This window comes from Rhododendron vialii, chromosome 2a (assembly GCF_030253575.1).
Source record: "Rhododendron vialii isolate Sample 1 chromosome 2a, ASM3025357v1".
Classification (NCBI taxonomy): Eukaryota; Viridiplantae; Streptophyta; class Magnoliopsida; order Ericales; family Ericaceae; genus Rhododendron; species Rhododendron vialii.
The window spans coordinates 9,348,348-9,354,241 of NC_080558.1; the positions used below are offsets into that span (position 1 = coordinate 9,348,348).

General features: G+C 39.1%; 1 long non-coding RNA gene across 1 annotated transcript; it reads left to right on the forward strand.

Annotated features, from left to right (window-relative positions):
* Positions 1 to 1,553: 1,553 nt before the first annotated feature.
* Positions 1,554 to 4,916, forward strand: LOC131318156 (uncharacterized). The gene is made up of 5 exons (XR_009197528.1): positions 1,554 to 1,640; positions 1,745 to 1,823; positions 2,746 to 2,861; positions 3,743 to 4,013; positions 4,703 to 4,916. It is a non-coding gene; the product is annotated as an uncharacterized LOC131318156 (long non-coding RNA).
* Positions 4,917 to 5,894: the final 978 nt, after the last annotated feature.

Below are 5,894 nucleotides of genomic sequence, written 5' to 3' on the forward strand. Positions count from 1 at the left end.
CAAGCTCAAGCTCGAGTCAAGCCAAGGCCTGCTCGGCTCGAGCTCGACTCATTAAGTTTTCACTGAGCTCGAGGTCGTGTTCATTAAAAACTTAATAAACAAGTTTGAACACCGTAAAACTCGGCTCGGCTCGTTAACCCCATTTCGACTGACATCACAAGTGACACAACGAAGGAGGCGGTTTTAACGTGCACAAATTTGCCTTCCATAAATTAAGTGGGCGGCACTAGTCGGATCCGGGGTCGGTTTTTCTCGATAAAAAATTTGTCGTTTAGTATAAAAATTATACATAGCAAGACACACTGAAAGACAAACTTTAGAGTGCCATTATAAAAAAGTAGAGTGCCAAAATTATTTTTCTTTTAAAAAGTCTCTTTTTTGGTAAATGAATTTCAGGGGAATTTAGATTCTGCCCGGTTAACATGACAATGCCAAGGTGATGTGGGCCCAATGAGAATTTCGATTGCTTTGAGGTTTTCAATTCTATGGTGCATCTGGGATGGCTATGAAGTGCAGATGTGATCCAATTGCTCGACTTAATAAGCACCTCTGCTCGTGTCTAGTCCGTTGTGGAGGAAATTGAGTGTTTAAATTCAGTTAGAAATTGTCTGAAATGAAAACATGGTGATAATATGATATTAATGCATTTATGCATTCTCAATGATCTATTTCATCTTTTCTAATTTTCGTTTTTGATAACTTGTTGTTCGGCCCTTTAGACTGATTATTCCAGGAGACCAATCACACAGCTTACTAAAGGGGGGCCGATTGAAATTGAGACAAAGCCCTGTATGGCTAGTCCAACACAAGAATTGATCGAACCTCAAAACAAAAGCTTGTTGTCAGGATTTTACTAGTACTATACGAGAACCCTGAGGGTTTTCTAGTTCTTGTGGTATGGACAAGACTACACTCTCCAATCTCTAATTAAGTGTGGATGGTCCATTTGGACTCCTAAAGACCGTACCGCACTCTGGACCTACCTCGCTAATCCAAACTGCTACTCGTGAAAACTCGTCGAGTTTATCAACCAGATTGATGAACAATTTAGTGGCGACTTAATCAGATCACATTACCTTTACCTTTCACTTTCCTCCAGGAATGCCTTCACAGATATATGATCCAAAAACAGCCGACAAAAAAAATCACAAACCTCTCATCAGAGGACTACGCGAAAGCCTCAACTGATTCACAGCAATATCATCGTTAAACCGTATCCCACCACCAAACCTGTTTTGACCACGTTATATTAGAAGTTGATTGGGAAAATAACTTTGAGCTTGACTTCGGGTGTTCAATGCCCCCAGTGTGTCCAAGTATCCTAAGTGTGTCTCACTATCGGATTCAACTACTTGTCCTGGAAGACCATTTTTACAGCGGGAGAGGCCAACAACTACTCAACTACAATACGAGGTTGACCCTAGTAACACCAGGATGAAGGCTTAACTAGCAGAAATCAGTACTGTGGAATGGTTTCTGCAAAACAAGGCTCGAACCCCCTAGCGAAGGAACTCATCAAAACTGAAGCTTCCAATTTCTCAAAAACTTCCCTAAGCGGACTGTTGCAAATACAAACGACACCTGAGCTTGGGTATGTTGATGATGATGTTGTCATATGCTCTCCCAGAAGTTTTGTTGAGGTATGAAATTCCCCCTGCTGGTATCATGCTGTTTTTTTTTAATGCTAATTGCTTTTCTTATTTCTTTTCCTTTCCTTAAATTTGTATTCTACTCCTCATCTTAGGCTAGGGAGAATGCTAGAAGGAACCGTGGGGTGGTAGAGGTGATTGATGCAGAAAGGGATTTTCGAAGAGGCCATTCAGGTTATTGGCAATAATTATTTACTTTACCATTTTACTTAATGAAAAACAATCTGTGCTCTATGTACTATGGTTATTAGGAAGAAGCACATTAACATGTGTGTTAACAATACGGGTACGGCGAACCTTCATAATTGTTGGGTATGGGTACGGGCCTATGGCTGTTGTACAACTATCACGAATTGTCATAATATAGAGTATGTATCACATGTAGTAATTACATGTCAAAGAAAGGAAATAGCTAAATTACTTGGGGAATTAGGAATCCAATATCAAATAACTGTTTAGCGCCAACCTTAAGGTGCAAATTAAAGTTTAACGCCATTATACTAAAGAACCTAGGACCAAAGTCTTTATTCTAAAATCATGCCAATGAAGTCTTGTCAACTTAGCTTCGTCTCTTTATTAGGTACGCCTTGATATTTATTGGGGTACTTCTTGGGAATGGAAAGTTCATAGGGAAATATCTCGGTACGTATTTCGTGTACCCAGTACGTAAATAGAAGTACCATTCCAAGCCCCAGTACAGTACGAGTACAAGTACAACATGGTTTTAGAAGTACCCGTGCCGTCATAGACTCTCTTAGGTTATTGGTGATCTTGGATTTTGTTTTTGTGAGATTTATTGCTTTGAAGTCATTCATTGCAATGGGGGCTGAAATTGTATAACCATGTTTGTACGCGGCGTACACTACTGATAAAAATCCTACCACTTGCCACCTAATGGCAGTCGTTAAAAATCTTCTTGTTTTTTGTCAAGATGTAAGTAATTTGGAGGTCAGGAGGGGTGTGGGAAGAAAATTTGAGTTATAAGCACGCTTTATGATGTTTCATTCTTTTCGCCATATCAGCTCTATTTTCTTGTTTAACTTGTTTCTTTATACAACTGGGGCTTATAATGTGCATTCTTATATTGGTATCACAGAATCAGCAGTGGTATTATTTCCTGGTGGCAACAACCGGCGCAAAGGAGGTTCAACAAAACGTGCAAATGTCAATGGTGACCTTTGCATAAACTTAGAAAGCAATGAGAATGCCTAGGTGTGATGACTAACTTCTGGACGTTATGATAATACCATCCTTTTCCTTTATTGACGTACTTCTTTTAGCCTGACGGGTATTATATTTTTTTGTCACTGGGATTGGCTATTTGTTTTATCCTTACTCACGCCATGCTAGGAAATGATTAATAACCGGTCTTGTACCCTTCATTTGTGGAGTTTTACTACAGACATTAAAGGAATTACCAAATATCGGGAGGTCATTTCAGTAAACGAAGGTTAAAGGTAAACTTTTAGGAAAAATTGAACTGTTAGGAGAAGCTTAAATGGATTTCAACTGATTTATAAAGGATAAATAAGAGGATGAAAATCACGTTTATGTGCAGAAGTTCTGAAGATAGGGTGGGGAACAGTTTTCTACTCAAGACATTAGATTCCAGAATATGAAGAAGAATGGAAATGGATCCTTGCGGTAACCAATTTTTTTAATTTTGACTGGGGTAAGGGGTATGAGTAAGTCTTTTTTTAGGTGAAAGATAGGGAACAGTTTTCTACCTCAGACATTAGATTCCAGAATACGAAGAAGAATGGAAATGAAACCTTGCGTCTAGTTGGTCAAGTGAAAGTTGTTCTGTAGGTGAAAGATACTTATAGCACTATGCATCTACTTGGTTGTAAGTGGCTCGATCTTCTCCTCTCTGTTTGCGTCTCTTTTTTACTGTTCTCATAAACACCTCAGATCTCTAAACAAGTGTAGATATTCCCATAGTTTGCAAATCTACGTTCTTTTCTCTTAGGCTCAATTGGAGTTTGGTCTTGATTTTCATTGGTTTGTTACAAATTTTATTCACATATTTGTCACTTCAACTAATGTAGTGTTGCCAACAAATGAATAATATTGGACTGCTGCATGATTCGCAGAGTAACAATGTTTGTGAAGCTCTAGAAGTATACCAGAGTGTTCCCCCGCCAAAGGCACCTAGCTTTAGTTGCCCAGTTTGCATGGGCCCATTTGTTGAAGAAACATCTACCAAGTGCGGTCACATTTTCTGTAAAAAGTGCATATGCGGAGCAATAGCTGCTCAAAGCAAATGCCCAACCTGCAGGCGGAAACTTAAAGTGAAAGACGCCATCAGGATTTATCTTCCCACAAGTGACTGAAGGAGGCTCGTGGCCTGTGGTGTTAGATAATGTGAGTTTGCTCCCCCCGTCTGGGTGTCTCTATTTCTCTCATGTCATGTCAACGTTCTTCAATATTGGATTCAATTTATCCTTTTAAATTCCAGTGTTGCTAATCCCTTCTTGGTTACTTCTTTCAATTCCATTACTTCTTTAGTTATTTAAGTTTGCTCTCTCTCTCTCTCTCTCTCTCTCTCTCTCTCTCTCTCTCTCTCTCTCTCTCTCTCTCTCTCTCTCTCTCTCTCTCTCACGCACGCACGCATACATGCATATGGATGCTCATTTCACGTCGAGGTAATGCCAAATATGCTCCATATATTCATAATAAAGACCAGTAGTTGCTGATGCCTTATTTTCATGCCTTTTTATATCCTCCACTACCCGAGATTTTTTATTGCTCTTGATACCTTTGAGTTTTGAAAGACAATACATTGGTCACTCACTTTTAAAAACTCATGTGAGACCAAAGTCTTGTCCATTTCTATTTCTCTATGATTATGTCATCGCTCAAGTTTGTAAGGAGAAGGGTATGATGTCCTTCAGATGTAAGAAGTGAGATTAGCCATGTACTTCTCCATGTTACGCTATGTTGATCTCTTTTGCCAATTATTTGGGACATGAGAGGGTTAATTTCTTCTTGATCTCATTCATTCCTATGGAGTGGATTCGTTTCTACTCCATTGATAGTTTCTTCTTTTTCAGGCGGTTAGGATTACTCATAAGATGCTATTGGTAGAAGAAAGCTAACATTGTTGCTTCACCATTGGGAAAGATCAACGGTGGAGCATAGAAGTAACTACAGTTTCGATCCTTCGGTCGGGATCACTCATCCTTTTTTTTGGGCTAGAGAGTTCTTATAGATGTTGTCTCAGCGCAAACTATCTTCTTCTTTTCCCTTCAATTGGTCCACAGTCCACACGACTTGGTTTTGTTTTTTGCTTTTTACTTTTGGTCGACTCTCTGCTCAATTAGGTAGCGGTGTATCTTATTGTGCTTCTGACTTTGTATCGAGATTTTGTCTGTGTAATCTAACTGTGGATGGGCAAATGTATTTGGGCTGTTTGGTTTTATATTTGTTTTCCTCGTTAAACATGGAGTTGGATTCTGTTAGGGTTCTGAACCGGGATTTCATAAGCTAATTCGTAAAAGTATATTATCTACCGGAATTTGGCTGATAGAAAACTTGCTGAAGATACTGAAGTTTGGAGCTCTTTCCTTTCTAGTGTCGGTTCTTTTCTTAGTCCGAGAACCCAATCGTCCATGAGACGTGGCTACTGGGTAAATTTTGGAACATAAGGCCTGCGTGTCTATGGATGATTTTATTGACAATTTTATGGTTGATTTTAGTGACGATTTTGAATGCTCGGATAATGGGTTGAATTCAATTTCCCATCTAAATAACTTGGCTGGATCTTTTGATTTGGGGGATTTGAGTTGGGTAAGGGTTTGGGCTCTCACTGTTTGAGAGAGACAGGACAGGACAGGACAGGAAATTAGCTCCACTTAATCCTACTCAGCTATTTAACAGAGCAGTTAGTTCTTTTTCTTTTTTCTTTTTTTTTCCTGACAAAAGTGAGAGGTACTGCATTGATAAAGCCCAACGGCACTTACATAACGAAATTCATTACAGACATCTTGAACAAAGTCAAACTAATCATCTAACTGATACATAACGAGAAACAACGAGACAATTGATGTCTTTCATTCCTATCCCAGGCATTACCTGACGCACTTTCTGCTGAACAGAAAATTCATATATTCTATAGCAGTCTCAAAAAGAGATACATTGCTAGCCAAGAAAAAAAGACGACAAGAATCCAGAAGATTCACAACTACAAGAAAAGGACAGCTACCTTAGTCTTAGCTTTCCTTATCCGTTACTGATGAACGTCGA